The sequence below is a fragment of the Haemaphysalis longicornis genome, unplaced genomic scaffold (assembly GCF_048455015.1).
Source record: "Haemaphysalis longicornis isolate Haplotype H1 unplaced genomic scaffold, Haemaphysalis longicornis Haplotype H1 scaffold_2, whole genome shotgun sequence".
In the NCBI taxonomy this organism is placed as follows: domain Eukaryota; kingdom Metazoa; phylum Arthropoda; class Arachnida; order Ixodida; family Ixodidae; genus Haemaphysalis; species Haemaphysalis longicornis.
The window spans coordinates 46,942,506-46,964,281 of record NW_027526295.1 but is presented as its reverse complement, the minus strand read 5'-3'; the positions used below and the strand labels follow the sequence as shown (position 1 = coordinate 46,964,281).

Genomic DNA, 21,776 nt, shown 5'->3' with positions numbered 1-21,776 from the left:
AAATGATACGAGAAAAGAACAAGCTTCTTCGCTTATTATAAAAACGCGCACCTTGGCGGCGCATGAAGCATTTAAAACACTAAGCAATCGTTTGACCGCCGAACTAGGGAAGGCAAAAGCCCAATAGTATCAGCAGCTATTTTCTGACGCATCCCGTCCTTATCAAACATGGAAATTTATAACTGATGCACTGGGAAAACACAACGGGATGACGGAAACGTCAGAACTAACTAATCTTGGCGAGACCCTTACTGCTCCAGCACTTTCTGAACACTTCAACGATCACTTTATAAATGCCAATGCTAACATTACGTCCCCAAACCCCATGTCAAGTACTCTCGAACACCCTGTTCCCGACTCTGCTTTCTTGAAACCAACAGACATCTCGAAAGTTAATCAAGCTTTTATGTCACTTAAAAACAGCAAAGGCCTCGACATTGAAAGCATGCAGATTAAACCAGTAAAACACGTCCTCGACCTTGTTTGCCCGTATCTAGTCTTTATATTAGAACTTGCAATCGAGTCGGGTTGCTTCCCGCACAAAAAAACGCGCTAAAGTGTCTGTTATATTTAAGGGGGGTGACAGAAACAATGCCTCTAACTATAGACCCATATCTGTCCTACAAGTGCTATCAAAAGGTTTCGAAAAATTTTTTTCTTGCGCGGCATGAAAGTTTTTTTTTTTTTTCTAAGCATAACATTTTGTCCGAACGCCAGCATGGTTTCAGGAAAGGCTGCTCCACCGAGTCTGCACTGCTCTTGCAGAAAGAAATAATAGTAAAAAATATAGAAGCCTCCAAACTTACACTTGCAATATTTATCGACTACAGCAAAGCATTTGATTCTCTGCATTATGAAATTCTTCTGCAAAAGCTTCAAAAGTATAGAATCCGGGCGGTTTTGCACTCGCCAATGCAACCCTACATGTCTAATAGGGAGCAATGTGTTGTGCACAATGGCTACCGGTCTTCATTCAGAAAAGATGTTGTGCGGTGTACCGCAAGGAAGTGTTCTGGGACCGGTTTTATTCAATGTTTATGCTAACGATGTAATTTCTATTGATAAACAAGCCGAATTTGTGTTGTACGCAGATGATACTAGTTTATTTATTAGCAACGCTGACGCTACACGCCTGTTTTCCGCCGCCGATTTTACCTTAACCCAATTACAGGCTTGGTCAAACGAAAACTGTTTAAAAAATAGTGCAAAGAAAACCAAATGCGTTTTATTCGCGCCTAAAAATAAAAGTGTAAATGTAACCGAAGACTTCATCTTGGGGGCCTCGCAAATCGACATTTTTAAGCATCACAAAGTGTTGGGGGTAGTGCTCTCGCACCGCATGACATGGGACGCCCATGCTGAATTACTCGCAAAAAAGCTGGCATGCGCAGTGGGTGCATAGCACCGATGCCGCGATTTCTTCCCGCTGAACATTAAACCAGGGAAGTGAAACTTCATATACCTTGCATGGGACGCGAAATTCGCTCGCAGCGCCGGAAAACCCCTGGTGTTTGGGGACGCTACTAAAAACATGGCGGCGTGATGCAGATATGCACTGTGAAACGCCATCTTAATGAGGACTGAAAGGCCGAGCGGGGGGACGAGGGGCAATTTAGCGGCAAATTCATTTGGGACGCACATGCAAGGTAAATTGAGCGAGTGGAATATATTCAGATGGCCAGCACACGACCTTGTTTCTGTTGCGCAACCGGCCACATTAACAAAAGAGCAATTGTTTTGTCCTGATTGATGAAGTTTTGCGCGTCCATTTCTTTTTGCACCACTTATTTTAAGTACGAAGTTGTTTTGGATTATTAGTACACACAATCTAGACAAGAATAAATAGTATAATTAATTTAATTTTTATTGCCTAAATGTACCATTCATACAGTAAAAACACAACTTGGATATTTTGGGCTTTTAGTCGCAAAGAGAAAGTGTATGGCACATGGCCGCATGCTGATAACTAGGTATCCAGCCAGTGCACATATGTCCAGTGCCTTGTCTGTCCAAGGTCCGCGTAGTCTCTGCTGGTGAAATGGGCAGGACCCAGCCGGTAGCTGCTGTAGATCTGTCGAGGTGGTAAATGAGCCAGGTCCTGCCTTCTCGCACACTGGAGCCAAACGCGAGATCTGGAACATCAACAAGCAGGTTTGTATATTTGGGTTAGAATGAATACTAGCTTTAATGCTGCTTTCAGGAGCACATAGTTTTGAGTGAAAACTGGCATCTGTATTCGAAATGAACGTGATCTGATATATTTCGATATATCTGATATATTTCGATCTGATATATCCGATATATTTTGATATATTTCAACTTTCTAAATTGATTTTGGCTACAAAGACGACTTGTGAGAACACCAATCGTAAAGGCAAATTTTAAATTAAAATAAGCCTTTATTATTACGAGACGCGGATACGTTTTTCTATTTGTGCGATCATAATGTTCGGTGGCAACGACCCAGCTTTCCTCCTAATCCAGAATACATTTCTGCAGACAAAAGCAGCCATCCCACACCACAGACAGCTAAGCAGTTATTCATGCATATATACTTTAGCGCACTGTGTATTCCTTAGGTATTTCTCAGGCCCTGCAGTACACCGGTCATAAAAACCTTATTTAAGAACCTCTAATAAATTACCAGCAAAGGTTAAGCATGCATTGTCTAATTATTTATCGGCTTATAGCTGTAGCTCCATTTTTGTGAATATATTGTTCTTGTACTTAAAGCTGAAACTCGAAGCACGGAACTGAACCGTAAAGTATGAATTATAAGTGGCGGAATTAGAGTTAATTTTGTATTATAAACATATACAGTAATTGTTTAGTGTGTATATTTATTGGTACAAATTTATTCTGCCATATTCCGTTGATTAACGTGAATGGAAAATGCAGAACACACAATTGAAATCCAATAAAGTAATGTATGTAGCCACTATGCTAAGTTAACTTAGTGCTAACAACACGATATGAACCTACGTACCCACCCTTTAAGCCAAAGGTTTAGCGAGACGCCTTCATCCAGCTGTAGACATAAATTGGCTGACAATATTAACGATAACAATAGTACTGATAATAATTATAATATTCAAAGTAATAGAAATGTTATAATAACAACAACAACGCAGGCAATCAAAAGCTAATTAAAAAAGTTCGGATAAACTTACACTGTTCCATTAGTTATTGTATATGTTGCCTCATATACATTTGCCTGCATACTGTGCATTCACTTGCGCTAAAAAGAAGAACACACCATCGAAACGCATTAAATCAACAGCGCACGTGTAAACAAATGTGTGTAGCTAATGTAGACATTGCATTATTAACAGATGCTCTGCTGTGCATTTCATGTGTAATTCAAGAGTCAAAGAAGACAATCAGAATGTAATAAACAAAGTGTGCACGTGGAATCCACTTAAATTAAAAAGCTAGTGTTGCAACGGCATCCTGCTATCTCGTGCAAGCGTAGAAAAGCAAAACGAGCACAATGCAGGTCGCACCTTTCGTCCGCCGGGTTCGAAAAGTATTTTAGGCGGCCTGGCGTGAAGAATTTTGACACCACTCAGTACAGCACTATCTGTGATGATGGCGCGAATCCATTCATGCGTGTGTTTTGCTGGAACGAACTTTACGGTGGTAAAAACGGCCCTCGGAACACCGCGGATCGTAGCATACCTGTGGGTGCGACAAGAAACGCCCCTTTTCAGCGATACGAAGTAGAAAGGCGCGGTTGACGTTTTCCACTCGGGCTGGCGCTCGTATTTTCGCAATCTCGAACTGCAACTTTTAAGTTCACGTGCATATTAAAAACTCCGCAAGTAATAACTAACCTGGTAATAAATATAAAATACAACAACAACGTTCATTTATGCCTGTATGCAGTACAGCCCCCAAACGTTAGGATCGCTGCAGTCACGGGACAGAAAAACGGCGGAGTTTCATCCCCCTGATTAAACTTCAAATATACCATTCGCTGTTCCGGTCACACCATAATTACTGTACGTTAGTTTTGGCCACGACAACCAAGAAAAATATTAACACGTTACTGCTGTTAGAAAAGAAAGCTTTAAGGTGTATAAATAACGTACCGTATCTTCATCCGACTAAGCAATTATTTGAGCAGCATAGAATATTCAATATTAGGCTGCTTTATTCCTACCGTCTGATATATCAGTTACACTTTTCAAATCGTAAATATAACAAATCTTAACACAATTATACGGTCTTGATCTGCGAATTAGCACTTATACAACTCGTGCCTCGTAACAATGGCTCGTTCCACGCCCATGAACCAATTATCATTGGCAGTCACTGGCATACAACATTCTAAGCATATTAAATAAATTACAGGGACTTAGCGACAATTACGGAACACTAACACGAGCTTCCTTACGTGATATGTTTGTCGGAAATGATTGTTTTTAAATTTCATTTTCCATATTGTTGTGTAAATATGCGTGAATTGTCTCGTCTGTTCTTTTTACCTGTACAGGATTATGTAAATGATTATGTTTTTATTTTTTTTCGTGACATTTATCGGCCCTCTGAAAGGTATTGATATGCTGTATTCCTCGTTTTGATCGCTGTGTACAGTCGTCATTGAGATGCCAATTTGGCTCCCTGGCCCCAACAAGCTGTAGCAACAGCTTTCTTGGCAGGGAGTCCATCGACATTGTATTACGTTGAGAGAAAAAATAAAATCAAATTTGAATTTGAATTTATATTCGCCGATGCGTGCCGCTGACCACACTATCCCCGTTCAGCTGATGCGTGCGCAACTCAGCTGTTACTGGAAGGCCGAGACTCCCGCCTACAATGGTAGGTGTCTGAGCAGTCCACGCCGCATCATTAGAAAACTGTTTATTGCCAACCGGGCCTGACTTTCGGACAAGGGATCCTCAAATGCGTACCGGTCAAGATCGCCAACTAATCTGAAATACCTTTTTACCCGGACATTGTCCGACTGATATTTTGGGCCGGATTGTCTGCAGATTCGCCGAAGCGGGCCGCCGACCACTCTGTCACCCATGCAGGTGATGTGTGCGCAACTCAGCTATCACTGCAAGGACGAGATTCGCGCCTACAATGGTACGTGGCTGAGCAGTCCACGCCGCATCATTGGAAAACTGTTCATTGCCAACCGGGCATGACTTTTGGACAAGTGATCCTGAAATGCGTACCGCTCAAGATTGCCAACCAATAAGAGATACCTTTTTACCCGGCCATTGGTCGAATGATATATCGGGGCTGGATGGTCTGCAGATTCGCCGACGCGGGCCGCTGACCACTCTGTCACCCCTTCAGGTGATGTGTGTGCAACTCAGCTGTTACTGGAAGGCCGACACTCCCGCCTACAATGGTAGGTGTCTGAGCAGTCCACGCCGCATCATTAGAAAACTGTTCATTGCCAACCGGGCATTACTTTTGGACAAGTGATCCTGAAATGCGTACCGCTCAAGATCGCCAACCAATAAGAAATACCTTTTTACTCGGACATTGCCCGAATGATATATCGGGGCCGTATGGTCTGCAGATTCGCCGATGCGGGCCGTTGACCACTCTGTCACCCGTTCAGGTGATGTGTGCGCAACTCAGCTGTTAGTGCAAGGACGAGATTCCCGCCTACAATGGTAGGGGTCTGAGCAGTTCACCCTGCATCATTAGAAAACTGTTCATTGCGAACCGGGCATGACTTTTGGACAAGTGATCCTGAAATGCGTACCGCTCAAGATTGCCAACCAGTAAGAAATACCTTTTTACCCGGCCATTGCTCGAATGATATATCGGGGCCGGATGGTCTGCAGATTCGCCGACGCGGGCCGCTGACCACTCTGTCACCCGTTCAGGAGATGTGTGCGCAACTCAGCTATTACTGCAAGGACGAGATTCCCGCCTACAATGGTAGGTGTCTGAGCAGTCCACGCCGCATCATTAGAAAACTGTTTATTGCCAACCGGGCCTGACTTTCGGACAAGGGATCCTCAAATGCGTACCGGTCAAGATCGCCAACTAATCTGAAATACCTTTTTACCCGGACATTTTCCGACTGATATTTTGGGCCGGATTGTCTGCAGATTCGCCGAAGCGGGCCGCCGACCACTCTGTCACCCGTGCAGGTGATGTGTGCGCAACTCAGCTATTACTGCAAGGACGAGATTCGCGCCTACAATGGTACGTGGCTGAGCAGTCCACGCCGCATCATTGGAAAACTGTTCATTGCCAACCGGGCATGACTTTTGGACAAGTGATCCTGAAATGCGTACCGCTCAAGATTGTCAACCAATAAGAGATACCTTTTTACCCGGCCATTGCTCGAATGATATATCGGGGCCGGATGGTCTGCAGATTCGCCGACGCGGGCCGCTGACCACTCTGTCACCCCTTAAGGTGATGTGTGTGCAACTCAGCTGTTACTGGAAGGCCGACACTCCCGCCTACAATGGTAGGTGTCTGAGCAGTCCACGCCGCATCATTAGAAAACTGTTCATTGCCAACCGGGCATTACTTTTGGACAAGTGATCCTGAAATGCGTACCGCTCAAGATCGCCAACCAATAAGAAATACGTTTTTACTCGGACATTGCCCGAATGATATATCGGGGCCGTATGGTCTGCAGATTCGCCGACGCGGGCCGTTGACCACTCTGTCACCCGTTCAGGTGATGTGTGCGCAACTCAGCTGTTACTGCAAGGACGAGATACCCGCCTACAATGGTAGGGGTCTGAGCAGTTCACCCTGCATCATTAGAAAACTGTTCATTGCCAACCGGGCATGACTTTTGGACAAGTGATCCTGAAATGCGTACCGCTCAAGATTGCCAACCAGTAAGAAATACCTTTTTACCCGGCCATTGCTCGAATGATATATCGGGGCCGGATGGTCTGCAGATTCGCCGACGCGGGCCGCTGACCACTCTGTCACCCGTTCAGGAGATGTGTGCGCAACTCAGCTATTACTGCAAGGACGAGATTCCCGCCTACAATGGTAGGTGTCTGAGCAGTCCACGCCGCATCATTAGAAAACTGTTTATTGCCAACCGGGCCTGACTTTCGGACAAGGGATCCTCAAATGCGTACCGGTCAAGATCGCCAACTAATCTGAAATACCTTTTTACCCGGACATTTTCCGACTGATATTTTGGGCCGGATTGTCTGCAGATTCGCCGAAGCGGGCCGCCGACCACTCTGTCACCCGTGCAGGTGATGTGTGCGCAACTCAGCTATTACTGCAAGGACGAGATTCGCGCCTACAATGGTACGTGGCTGAGCAGTCCACGCCGCATCATTGGAAAACTGTTCATTGCCAACCGGGCATGACTTTTGGACAAGTGATCCTGAAATGCGTACCGCTCAAGATTGCCAACCAATAAGAGATACCTTTTTACCCGGCCATTGCTCGAATGATATATCGGGGCCGGATGGTCTGCAGATTCGCCGACGCGGGCCGCTGACCACTCTGTCACCCCTTAAGGTGATGTGTGTGCAACTCAGCTGTTACTGGAAGGCCGACACTCCCGCCTACAATGGTAGGTGTCTGAGCAGTCCACGCCGCATCATTAGAAAACTGTTCATTGCCAACCGGGCATTACTTTTGGACAAGTGATCCTGAAATGCGTACCGCTCAAGATCGCCAACCAATAAGAAATACGTTTTTACTCGGACATTGCCCGAATGATATATCGGGGCCGTATGGTCTGCAGATTCGCCGACGCGGGCCGTTGACCACTCTGTCACCCGTTCAGGTGATGTGTGCGCAACTCAGCTGTTACTGCAAGGACGAGATACCCGCCTACAATGGTAGGGGTCTGAGCAGTTCACCCTGCATCATTAGAAAACTGTTCATTGCCAACCGGGCATGACTTTTGGACAAGTGATCCTGAAATGCGTACCGCTCAAGATTGCCAACCAGTAAGAAATACATTTTACCCGGCCATTGCTCGAATGATATATCGGGGCCGGATGGTCTGCAGATTCGCCGACGCGGGCCGCTGACCACTCTGTCACCCGTTCAGGAGATGTGTGCGCAACTCAGCTATTACTGCAAGGACGAGATTCCCGCCTACAATGGTAGGTGTCTGAGCAGTCCGCGCCGCATCATTACAAAACTGTTTATTGCCAACCGGGCCTGACTTTCGGACAAGGGATCCTCAAATGCGTACCGGTCAAGATCGCCAACTAATCTGAAATACCTTTTTACCCGGGCATTGTCCGACTGGTATTTTGGGCCGGATTCTCTGCAGATTCGCCGAAGCGGGCCGCCGACCACTCTGTCACCCGTTCAGGAGATGTGTGCGCAACTCAGCTATTACTGCAAGGACGAGATTCCCGCCTACAATGGTACGTGGCTGAGCAGTCCACGCCGCATCATTGGAAAACTGTTCATTGCCAACCGGGCATGACTTTTGGACAAGTGATCCTGAAATGCGTACCGCTCAAGATTGCCAAACAATAAGAGATACCTTTTTACCCGGCCATTGCTCGAATGATATATCGGGGCCGGATGGTCTGCAGATTCGCCGACGCGGGCCGCTGACCACTCTGTCACCCCTTCAGGTGATGTGTGTGCAACTCAGCTGTTACTGGAAGGCCGACACTCCCGCCTACAATGGTAGGTGTCTGAGCAGTCCACGCCGCATCATTAGAAAACTGTTCATTGCCAACCGGGCATTACTTTTGGACAAGTGATCCTGAAATGCGTACCGCTCAAGATCGCCAACCAGTAAGAAATACATTTTACCCGGCCATTGCTCGAATGATATATCGGGGCCGGATGGTCTGCAGATTCGCCGACGCGGGCCGCTGACCACTCTGTCACCCGTTCAGGAGATGTGTGCGCAACTCAGCTATTACTGCAAGGACGAGATTCCCGCCTACAATGGTAGGTGTCTGAGCAGTCCGCGCCGCATCATTACAAAACTGTTTATTGCCAACCGGGCCTGACTTTCGGACAAGGGATCCTCAAATGCGTACCGGTCAAGATCGCCAACTAATCTGAAATACCTTTTTACCCGGGCATTGTCCGACTGGTATTTTGGGCCGGATTCTCTGCAGATTCGCCGAAGCGGGCCGCCGACCACTCTGTCACCCGTTCAGGAGATGTGTGCGCAACTCAGCTATTACTGCAAGGACGAGATTCCCGCCTACAATGGTAGGTGTCTGAGCAGTCCACGCCGCATCATTAGAAAACTGTTCATTGCCAATAGGGCATGACTTTTGGAAAAGTGATCCTGAAATGCGTACAGCTCAAGATCGCCAACCAATAAGAAATACCTTTTTACCCGGCCATTGCCCGAATTATATATCGGGGCCGGATGGTCTGCAGATTCGCCGACGCGGGCCGCTGACCACTCTGTCACCCGTTCAGGCGATGTGTGCGCAACTCAGCTATTACTGCAAGGACGAGATTCCCGCCTACAATGGTAGGTGTCTGAGCAGTCCACGCCGCATCATTACAAAACTGTTTATTGCCAACCGGGCCTGACTTTCGGACAAGGGATCCTCAAATGCGTACCGGTCAAGATCGCCAACTAATCTGAAATACCTTTTTACCCGGGCATTGTCCGACTGGTATTTTGGGCCGGATTGTCTGCAGATTCGCCGAAGCGGGCCGCCGACCACTCTGTCACCCGTGCAGGTGATGTGTGCACAACTCAGCTATTACTGCAAGGACGACATTCGCGCCTACAATGGTACGTGGCTGAGCAGTCCACGCCGCATCATTGGAAAACTGTTCATTGCCAACTGGGCATGACTTTTGGACAAGTGATCCTGAAATGCGTACCGCTCAAGATTGCCAAACAATAAGAGATACCTTTTTACCCGGCCATTGCTCGAATGATATATCGGGGCCGGATGGTCTGCAGATTCGCCGACGCGGGCCGCTGACCACTCTGTCACCCCTTCAGGTGATGTGTGTGCAACTCAGCTGTTACTGGAAGGCCGACACTCCCGCCTACAATGGTAGGTGTCTGAGCAGTCCACGCCGCATCATTAGAAAACTGTTCATTGCCAACCGGGCATTACTTTTGGACAAGTGATCCTGAAATGCGTACCGCTCAAGATCGCCAACCAATAAGAAATACCTTTTTACTCGGACATTGCCCGAATGATATATCGGGGCCGTATGGTCTGCAGATTCGCCAACGCGGGCCGTTGACCACTCTGTCACCCGTTCAGGTGATGTGTGCGCAACTCAGCTGTTACTGCAAGGACGAGATTCCCGCCTACAATGGTAGGGGTCTGAGCAGTTCACCCTGCATCATTAGAAAACTGTTCATTGCCAACCGGGCATGACTTTTGGACAAGTGATCCTGAAATGCGTACCGCTCACGATTGCCAACCAGTAAGAAATACCTTTTTACCCGGCCATTGCTCGAATGATATATCGGGGCCGGATGGTCTGCAGATTCGCCGACGCGGGCCGCTGACCACTCTGTCACCCGTTCAGGAGATGTGTGCGCAACTCAGCTATTACTGCAAGGACGAGATTCCCGCCTACAATGGTAGGTGTCTGAGCAGTCCACGCCGCATCATTAGAAAACTGTTCATTGCCAACCGGGCATGACTTTTGGAAAAGTGATCCTGAAATGCGTACAGCTCAAGATCGCCAACCAATAAGAAATACCTTTTTACCCGGCCATTGCCCGAATTATATATCGGGGCCGGATGGTCTGCAGATTCGCCGACGCGGGCCGCTGACCACTCTGTCACCCGTTCAGGCGATGTGTGCGCAACTCAGCTATTACTGCAAGGACGAGATTCCCGCCTACAATGGTAGGTGTCTGAGCAGTCCACGCCGCATCATTAGAAAACTGTTCATTGCCAACCGGGCATGACTTTTGGACAAGTGATCCTGAAATGCGTACTGCTCAAGATCACCAACCAATAAGAAATACCTTTTTACCCGGCCATTGCCCGAATTATATATCAGGGCCGGATGGTCTGCAGATTTGCCTACGCGGGCCGCTGACCACTCTGTCACACCTTCAGGTGATGTGTGTGCAACTCAGCTGTTACTGGTAGGCCGACACTCCCGCCTACAATAATAGGTGTCTGAGCAGTCCACGCAGCATCATTAGAAAACTGTTCATTGCCAACCGGGCATGACGTTTGGACAAGTGATCCTGAAATGCGTACCGCTCAAGATCGCCAACCAATAAGAAATACCTTTTTACCCGGACATTGCCCGAATGATATTCGGGGCCGGATGGTCTGCAGATTCGCCGACGCGGGCCGCTGACCACTCTGTCACCCGTTCAGGTGATGTGTGCGCAACTCAGCTGTTACTGCTAGGACGACATTCCCGCCTACAATGGTAGGTGTCTGAGCAGTTCACCCTGCATTATTAGAAAACTGTTCAGTGCGAACCGGGCATGACTTTTGGACAAGTGATCCTGAAATGCGTACCGCTCAAGACTGCCAACCAATAAGAAATACCTTTTTACCCGGCCATTGCTCGAATGATATATCGGGGCCGGATGGTCTTCAGATTCGCCGACGCGGGCCGCTGACCACTCTGTCACCCGTTCAGGAGATGTGTGCGCAACTCAGCTAATACTGCAAGGACGAGATTCCCGCCTACAATTTTAGGTGTCTGAGCAGTCCACGCCGCATCATTAGAAAACTGTTCATTGCCAATAGGGCATGACTTTTGGACAAGTGATCCTGAAATGCGTACAGCTCAAGATCGCCAACCAATAAGAAATACCTTTTTACCCGGCCATTGCCCGAATTATATATCGGGGCCGGATGGTCTGCAGATTCGCCGACGCGGGCCGCTGACCACTCTGTCACCCGTTCAGGCGATGTGTGCGCAACTCAGCTATTACTGCAAGGACGAGATTCCCGCCTACAATGGTAGGTGTCTGAGCAGTCCACGCCGCATCATTAGAAAACTGTTCATGGCCAACCGGGCATGACTTTTGGACAAGTGATCCTGAAATGCGTACCGCTTAAGATCGCCAACCAATAAGAAATACCTTTTTACCCGGAAATTGCCTGAATGATATATCGGGGCCGGATGATCTGCAGATTCGCCGCGCGGGCCGCTGACCACTCTGTCACCCGTTCAGGTGATGTGTGCGCAACTCAGCTATTACTGCAACTACAATGGTAGGTGCCTGAGCAGTCCACGCCGCATCATTAGAAAACTGTTCATTGCCAACCGGGCATGACTTTTGGACAAGTGATCCTGAAATGCGCACCGCTCAAGATCGCCAACCAATAAGAAATACCTTTTTACCCGGCCATTGCCCGAATGATATATCGGGGCCGGATGGTCTGCAGATTCGCCGACGCGGGCCGCTGACCACTCTGTCACCCGTTCGGGTGATGTGTGCGCAACTCAGCTATTACTGCAAGGACGAGATTCCCACCTACAATGGTATGTGTCTGAGCAGTCCACCCTGCATCATTAGAAAACTGTTCATTGCCAACCGGGCATGAGTTTTGGACAAGTGATCCTGAAATGCGTACCGCTCAAGAACGCCAACCAATAAGAAATACCTTTTTACCCGGGAATTGCCCGAATGATATATCGGGGCCGGATGATCTGCAGATACGCCGACGCGGGCCGCTGACCACTCTGTCACCCGTGCAGGTGATGTGTGCGCAACTCAGCTATTACTGCAACTACAATGGTAGGTGTCTGAGCAGTCCACGCCGCATCATTAGAAAACTGTTCATTCCCAACCGGGCATGACTTTTGGACAAGTGATCCTGAAATGCGTACCGCTCAAGATCGCCAACCAATAAGAAATACCTTTTTACCCGGGCGTTGCCCGAACGATATATCGGGGCCGGATGGTCTGCAGATTCGAAAACGCGGGCCGCTGACCACTCTGTCACCCGTTCAGGTGATGTGTGCGCAACTCAGCTATTATTGCAAGGACGAGATTCCCGCCTACAATGGTAGGTGTCTGAGCAGTCCACGCCGCATCATTAGAAAACTGTTCATTGCCATCCGGGCATGACTTTTGGACAAGTGATCCTGAAATTCGTACCGCTCAAGATCACCAACCAATAAGAAATACCTTTTTACCCGGCCATTGCCCGAATGATATATCGGGGCCGGATGGTCTGCAGATTCGCCGACGCGAGCCGCTGACCACTCTGTCACCCGTTCAGGTGATGTGTGCGCAACTCAGCTATTACTGCAAGGACAAGATTCCCGCCTACAATGGTAGGTGTCTGAGCAGTCCACGCCGCATCATTAGAAAACTGTTCATTGCCAACCGGGCATGACTTTTGGACAAGTGATCCTGAAATGCGTACTGCTCAAGATCGCCAACCAATAAGAAATATTTTTTTTTTCGGACATTGCCCGAATGATAGATCGGGGCCGAATGGTCTGCAGATTCGCCGACGCGGGCCGCTGACCACTCTGTCACCCCTTCAGGTGATGTGTGTGCAACTCAGCTGTTACTGGAAGGCCGACACTCCCGCCTACAATGGTAGGTGTCTGAGCAGTCCACGCCGCATCATTAGAAAACTGTTCATTGCCAACCGGACATGAGTTTTGGACAAGTGATCCTGAAATGCGTACCGCTCAAGATCGCCAACTAATCAGAAATACCTTTTCACCCAGGCATTGTCCGACTGATATTTTGGGCCGGATTGTCTGCAGATTCGCCGAAGCGGGCCGCCGACCACTCTGTCACCCGTTCAGGTTATGTGTGCGCAACTCAGCTATTACTGGCGTGTACGTCCGTAACCCAGTGTGGACTAGAACAACCTTCGTGCCCCATAGTTTTTGCACGTCAACCGTACAAATTCTATACTGCAGTCGCTACTTTTTTTGGACCCTCCAGTCTTTGTTGCGTATGCATTTTTCTCCTTACCCCAATTTTCATTGTCACACCTTAATGGCCCTGACAGCAACAGAAATGCATTGTCATTATTGCTACCCCACAATTGCAGTCGAAATGTGTTCAAGAGGTTTTGTAGAGGTTTTAATTGCAGAGCATTTCAGTAACTCACGATGTCACCCTCGTTGACGTCCGTAGTCGTAGTCCGCACCCCTCCCCCTAAACTATATAAAAAAATACTATCGGGCGCCTGGTTTCGACCCCTCGACCCTGCAGGCGGAACGCAATGTACATGGCGCTCTACCCACTGCGCCACAAAGCCGACACAGAATGGGAGGCTACGAACGCGCCTTATATCCTTGACTCATTCAAACTACGTCAAGAAGCTGCTCATACAATGCATTCACTACCACCAACTCCCCAAACACTAAACGTTAACGCATTACACCCACCCCTATGCGACGCATTTACTCGAGTCCCCCTCGCGGGGAGATGGGCCCAATTTTTTTAAATAGGTTAGATAATGTATATGAACTCTTTCTAAAACACTAATTCAGTAACATTCGCCCGCAGGAAACACACCTGAACTCAAAGCTAAACAACTTTTGAAGACTACTTTGTCTTGTGGAGAAACAGGTGCACTGGTTTATTCATCAGCCTCAGCTCATTAGAGCACTCGCCAGTTTCGAATTGGTCGTTGTCCGCTTTTTCGTTTTATTCTGCTGAATAGTATATGCTCTCTATATATTCCAGGAATAATTGCTCGCCTATATCTGCGTTCGAGTAATACGCGCATGAGCATTACTGGCCCTTCAGGTAATTCAGCAATTTAAATGCACTGAAAAATATTTGCATCCTGCAAGAAGTGATAACACTGGCCGTTATATAAAAAATTTTTCTCGTCTCGTCTCAAGTTTTCTCATAAAAACACAAAGGGAATATTGCACCACTACACAACACGTAGTCATACCTGAAATTCGAAAATTGCTCTGATATGCTTGTCTCATTTGTTGAGTTCACTTGAAACTTACGCTTTAGACAGTAGTCATCACTGGTATTCTTGGAGTACTACGATTCCATCTCAAAAATGTACTTGAGGAAACTGGTGCAAACGTGCAAAATATGGGCACATCTCAGCTGTCACGCACACTCATTAAACACTTGGGTATAGCATCATAAGGCTCTAGCGTAACACCGCGCATATCTTGTACCCTGCAGATTATTTTTTATCCACTCTTCAGGTAACAGAGAGAACTAAAGGAGGCCCCTGTGAAATGAGGAGTCTCGGAAAGTGCCCTAGGCACAAGACAAGGCTTGGGGCATTGTTCGATGGTACCCCACGGCAATCTTGAAGCTATATTTGCGTAAATCTAGAAGAAAGCGCCTTCGCCATCAAACCCAACGCAGCAGTTTGATGACCTTTTTTTACTTCAATAAATGTTTTCACAAGTGCACGAAATGCTTGGGGCATAAAAGGAACACTTCCCTGTTAAATACGTATACCATACCGTTTGTACCACCACATGTGACACTTTAGAAGAGCAGGCAAATGCGTTAGCAGAACATTACGAACATGTTTCACGCTTTCTACATTACAGAAGTGCCCTTAAACACCAGAAATGTCGGCAGAACCGAAGCGAAAACTTCAAAACAGCAAATCAAGTGTGCCTTATATCTCTGAATTCGTACAACACAAACTTATCAGTTCGGTGATCGGCGGCCAGACGACGGTGCCCGGTGACCAAGCACAAACCAAAAAACATACACCATGATCAAACACCTTCAAAGAGACACAACGGTTATACCATAAACTTTTATCTCGCATGAAAAGAAGCCACAGTGGTGACACTGCTTAAGCTGGGAAAGTATGCCGGCAGTGTTTCAAGTTATCGCCCTAGGTCTATACCATCTGGTTGCTTGAGGTTTTGAAATTTTATGATAGAAATGTTACTAAACTTCCCCGAATACGGTGGTGATATTGACACTGCCAAACAGCCTTTCGGTTGGGCAAACACCTGACCATATTGTAAAATCCAAATGCTATAGAAAATTTATACTTGGTTACACACAGTACTGCCTGGTCATTTTTTTATCTACACAAGGCCTACGACACTGCCGTGGTATGATAAGCAGCAGTGTATAAAAGATTTTTGTATTTGTAGAATATGCCTACCACTCATCGAAGCTATCTGTCGGAGCGAACATTTGGGGTTAGTGTCAGGCCTGCAGATTCTGAGCTGTATATGGATACTCGTCTTAATGGGTACTCGTCTGAAAACGTTTCTTATCTACGGTGAACATACTCAGAAAAAGTCTACCTCCTACAACTTTTCCTTCAATAATGTACACGATGTTTCAAATCGTGTGGCATGTGGATTACTGACCGGACGGAACAACTCGCCACTTCTGGCATGCAAGGTGAGCGAGTGTTTGAAGATAGCAGCTAAAATAAGTACATCCACGCTTTATCGAAAAACATCCTTTATTTACGCTTGCCCTACCATCCATCTTGATGAGATATCTGTGCCACTGAAAACGCAGCAAACGTTTTTAGGCATTCGGCACCATAAAAATGTCTGATGTATTACACATATAAAGTTTTTAAAACGTGTGGAAGCAATAAACATTATAATATTCTTTCCCACTACCCGTGCCTCAAAGATGAGATGTGGCTGCTGCCTCTTTACTGGTTCTTTCAAAATATGGGTAGGACTACGAAAGTATCTTATGTGGGCCAGCCTAAAAAACCGCCCTAAAATGCATACAGTCGTTCTGCTGGGGTTACACCCTTCGTCAAAAGGTTTCCAGAGGAATCTCGTGCAATGCCGTTACATCGGATGGGACCAGTAGTGCCTAGAACACCGCCGCTCATATACAGACGTAATGTACGATGTGAGGACAACATTCGTAAAAAATCACCTTTGCTTGCTGTAATGAATTACGCCTCTGCAATGCAATGGATATTAAACTGGCGCTTTTTATTTATGCCTTTTTGCTAGTGAGAATGCAAGAAGACGAGCTCGAGTACTTTTTAATGAGGCTAAAAACTTCCTTTGCTGGCATTGTTGCTAATCGGGAAAAGTCTCCAGTGTATTTTTACTTATAGTTTCAGCCATCATCAAAAGATGTGCACTAAGAAAACTCATCGCAATATATATAGTACAGTTTTTTACAGCACATGCCAATGCAACTTATGATCACGTAAGCAATGTGAGAGTAACATACGTTACACAAATATTTATAAACAGTTTTTTTACTTTTACAATTTTTTTTATGTGTAGTATTCACACCGCAATCAGGAAAACCAACTAAGGACTAAGAAAAGAAATCATATTGTCGGCCTACAATTTAAAATGATATTGGTGAGTTGTCAAACGGCTTTATTTTATTTTATTTATTATTTTTATACATGCTGCAACCCGTAAGGGCTATGGCAGGAGTGGGGAACAGGCCGGTACAAAACAAACATGGTAAAAATACTTTGCTAAAGAACGTAAAATACAAAGTGGCAAGACATGGCATCACTTGGTGGCATAATGAAGACATTTTGGCAAGGAACAGAACACAGCAAACATACTGTGCAAAACTGTGCATACTGTGCATGCTGCGCACAGCAAACTTAAACAGCAAAAAAAGAAAAAAAACTGTCAAAGGGTATTTATGGATAACAAAATTTTGTTTAAGGGCAAAGAAGTATGTCACTGGATATGTTATTCCAAAGTTCAACAGTTCGTGGAAAGAAGCTAAATTTAAACGTGTTAGTACGGGCGTAGAAAGGTGTCATATTCAAAGGATGGTAGTGGCGTGTTGAAGATGGTCTGGAACATGTTAAGTACAGATCTTTTGAAAGTTTGCACGTCGAAAAATTTATGGAATGTAATAACTTGAGAGACTCAATGTTCCTTCGCGATGAAAGTAGAGATAGGTTCAAAGATGGTAAGGCTGACGTAGGTGAAAAGGCAGAGTCATATCGCCTGAAGATGAATATAATGGCCTTTTTTCTGTACCGATTCTATTTCTTTTACTTCGCACTGGTTATAGGGGTTCCATACAGGTGACGCGTATTCGAGCACTGGGCGGATAGGTGTCTTGTACACAGTTAGTTTTGTGTCGCTTGGGACCGCAGATAGTGTACGCCGGAGGTAACTAAGTTTTTTAGGGCTTTAGAAGTAATGTAATCAATATGGAGGGACCAGGACAGGTTAGGACTAAAAAACACTCCAAGGTATTGATATTGGTAAACTCTCAGCACGGGCAGTCCATTAAATGAGTAGTTGAAATCTGAAAGAACTAATTTATTAGTAAACGACATGAACACAGTTTTTTCGTAGTTAATATTCATTTGTCAGGAACGGCACCAGTTGCCGTTCACAGTACACAAATTGAGATCGGTTCGAAAGAAAGCAAGAAATCCAGTGAAATAATTGTGGGTTATTGCGGATCTTATTTAATTTGTGCAAGAGTTTTGAATGAATAACAGTGTCAAAGGCTTTAGAAAAATTGATAAGGATGGCGTCAATCTGATGTCCTGCGTCAAGGTTCATGAAAATGTTTAGTGAAAAGGCAATGGGTTGCGTCACCGTGCTGAACCCGCGTCGAAACCCATGTTCAAAACTGGACAGAATGTTATTAGACTCGAGGAAGTTGATGATATGTTTAAAGATTAGGTGTTCAAGCATTTTACAAGAGTATGAGGTTAATGAAAAAGCTCTATAATTGAAAAAGGTGTGCTTATCGCCGGATTTGAACAGAGGAAGAACTTTACCTATTTTCCAGGCCGAGGGAACGGTACCGGTGCGAATGGATGTGTTAAAAATAATTTCAAGGTACCGAGCATACCACTGGGAATACCGGAGTAGAAATGCATTGGGAATGCAATCAGGACCCCTGCATTTTTTGCATCCAGATTCAATTTAAGGTTTAGAACGCCCTCTGCGGTAATTGTAATATTCCCCATGGAGATATTAGAAAGGCGATTTCGGAAGGAAGGGACAACGTTATTGTCAACAGAAAAATTGAAACTAAAATAGTCATTAATGGCATTTGATATGTCAGCTGCGTCACATATTGTTTCGCCATAAGAAGTGAATGAAGATGGTAAAGTGGATTTGGGAAGGATAGAACGCCAAAACTTTTGGGATTCCTTTTAAGCAAAGTTTGAAGCTGTACACGATAATAAAAATCCCTAGCCGAGTTAGTTATCCGTCTAAGTTCTTCTTTCGCGAGTTTGAACTTGGTGATAGTGTCAGGGTTATTGTTACGTTTAGATCGCCTGAGGCGATTCACATGGCGTGGCAAGTGTAGAATGTCGCGATTCATCCATGGAACACTGAGATTAGTCTTCATCGTCTTTAGTGGGATAAACTGCCGTATGCAGGAGTTAACAAGGCGCTCGAAGAATTCTAAAAGGGCGTTTGTGTCACCACTGAGACTGAGCTCGTTGAACGCCTCAAAGCTGTCGAACAATTTCTCGATAATAGATATATCATCAGCGTTATTGAAGTCAGGGAAAGTTGTGAACAGCGAACCAGGTTTAGGTAATGAAGAAGGAAGGTTAACAACAACTGCACTGTGGTCAGGTATTCCTTTAATTATCCTATGAGTGAAGCCATTCTGCGCAGCACGAGCACTAAGAAAAACTAAATCCAGTAGGGCGTTGGACCTTGTGGTGCCAGTAACGATCTGGAGGAGCCCATCAGAGAGTGACAAATTTAGGAGTGCTTTGTTAATAATGGTATCGCGACCGCTACAGGTCATTGCCGACCAGTTAACCCCAGGTGCAGTGAAATTACCCATGCAAATGAAATGTGCCGCAGAAACGTTATGTTCAAGAATGAATTGGCTGAGGGAGTGAATGCTTTCAACCGAACACCCAGGAGGGCGATGAAATACGCCGATTACACTTGACTTTTTAGGAAGATGCAGCTTGCACCATACTGATTCAGTCGCAGCTGTAGAAGGCAACACCGAAAACTTAAGGTCAGAACGCAGTAGCAAAGCAACACCACCACCTTTCATATCAGAGCGATCAGACCTAACTGCGATGAATCCTGGTGGGGTAAATTCTGATTGAAGTATGCCATCATGTAACCATGTTTCGGTGATCCCAATCACATGGGGGGAATACGAGGAGACAAGAGCAAGAAGGTCTCGAAAATAATTAGTGATACTTCTGGCGTTTAGATTATGGAGGGTGAGGTTATCTGGTAGCTTACGTGCTGGTCAGGAAGGCGACGAACAACTAGACTGAATGGATGCAGGCACAGAAGGGGGGCGGTTTACTTTAACCCGACTTTTAACTAGCATATTGAGGTTAGTGTCCCAGTCATGACGAGTGTCGTCAATGGAAACATGGTCGAAACGTATTTTAACTGTGCAACCATTGCTACGATGAGATGAGGTGGCCTCCCAAAGTGTCCTACGTAACGAACGTACTCGTGCAGAATAATTTTCAGTAATTTGGAGATCAGTACCTTTTAGCTTTGGAGCATTGCTGAGAATATCCATTTTATCTCTGAAATCGAACAGTTTTAGAATGACTGGACGTGGAAGATCATTGTGCGCCGTACCGATTCGGTGACAACGCTTGGTACGAGGGCACACCATTTCCAAATGCTCGGACATTATTTTCCCAACGGTAGCGAGTAAAGAAACGTTTGTTTCTTCTGATTCTTCGGGCAAACCATGGATGATATTGTTGTTTCTTCGAGAGCAATTTTCTGGTTCGTTGTTTTTAGAAACAAGTTTTGATACTGTTTGTGATAAGTGCAAAATCTCGGAACGTTCTGGCTCAGACAAACTGTTCACGGAAGATGCCGGCTTTTATTCGAGTGCAGACACACGCGCTTCAAGAGACTCAATACGGGCGTTGAAGGACTGGTTAATATCAGAGATATCGCGCGCGATTTGCTTTTGACCAGCCAGTATTAGCGAAAGAGTTTCCGCCAATGAATCAGAAACGCCAGGAAAAGGAGCGGATACCGATACATCAGAAGCTGATTTGGAGCGAGTCGATGGTGGTTTGACAGAATCAGTTGTGTTATTAGTAACCTTAGGACGGAATTCCTTGCGAGGACCGGGATCAGTTAAACGGCACCGCTTAAGATAAGACGATGTAATCAAAACGCAATGTGTGAATAACAGGAAACAACACTTCGTCAGCAGGCACAGAGCAGCAGAAATCGATCATCGCTTCTAAAGCACGCAGCATCTGTGAGGTAACATACCTGTAAAAGCAAGCAGCGATCAGGCATTGTGCTCATGCCGCTCCTGCCTAGCCCACTGAAGAAGATGCCGCGATGAAATCCTTTTAAAGGGGCGAGTGTGACGTCACTGCCCAGGGGTCGGTCTTCTTCCAGGGGTCGTTGCAGGCATCCCGGCAAGGTGAGCGAGGCAGACAGCCCAAGTTAGGGCTATCTAGCATCACCAGTCTGCCGGGAACGTCGTCGATAAGAGATTCTGGAGGGACCGCGAAGTTCGCATGCGTAGGCCAGGGTGATGGGTCAGGCACGATCCTTGGTTCAGCAGAACACGGCAGCAGGGCGGCGAACCAAAAAGCGAACTGAAAAAGCAAGCACCGATCAGGCATCGTGCTCACGCCGCTCCTGCCTAGCCCACTCAAATGCAGCGGCAATTCGTATAAAAAAAATTTCTCACCAGAATACTGCTGAGGCATCTGTCCGCCGTACTATAGATGTCCCGCAGTTACCCAACCTATATTCAAATCCAGACGATCCGAGCCTAAAAACAAACTACGTGTCTCGTAAATGAGAAAACACACTTTTAATCTCCAATGCAATGGTCAGAACAAGTGCTGACACAAAGCAGTCTGAGAGGGGTGAGTCAGCCAACGCAATCCGCCACTGCGGCAACCCGTACACACGCCAGCGGACTTGGCAGCGCCGCATTAGTGATATCGCCTGTGCGTCGAAGCGTGTATCAGCTCGAATCGTCTTTTAAATGGTTTTCA

The 21,776-nt window shown here is 46.2% G+C and overlaps 1 pseudogene; it reads right to left on the bottom strand.

Annotated features, from left to right (window-relative positions):
• LOC144167940 (uncharacterized) overlaps window positions 1-21,482 on the bottom strand; it is a 38,507-nt pseudogene extending 17,025 nt beyond the window's left edge.
• Window positions 21,483-21,776: the final 294 nt, after the last annotated feature.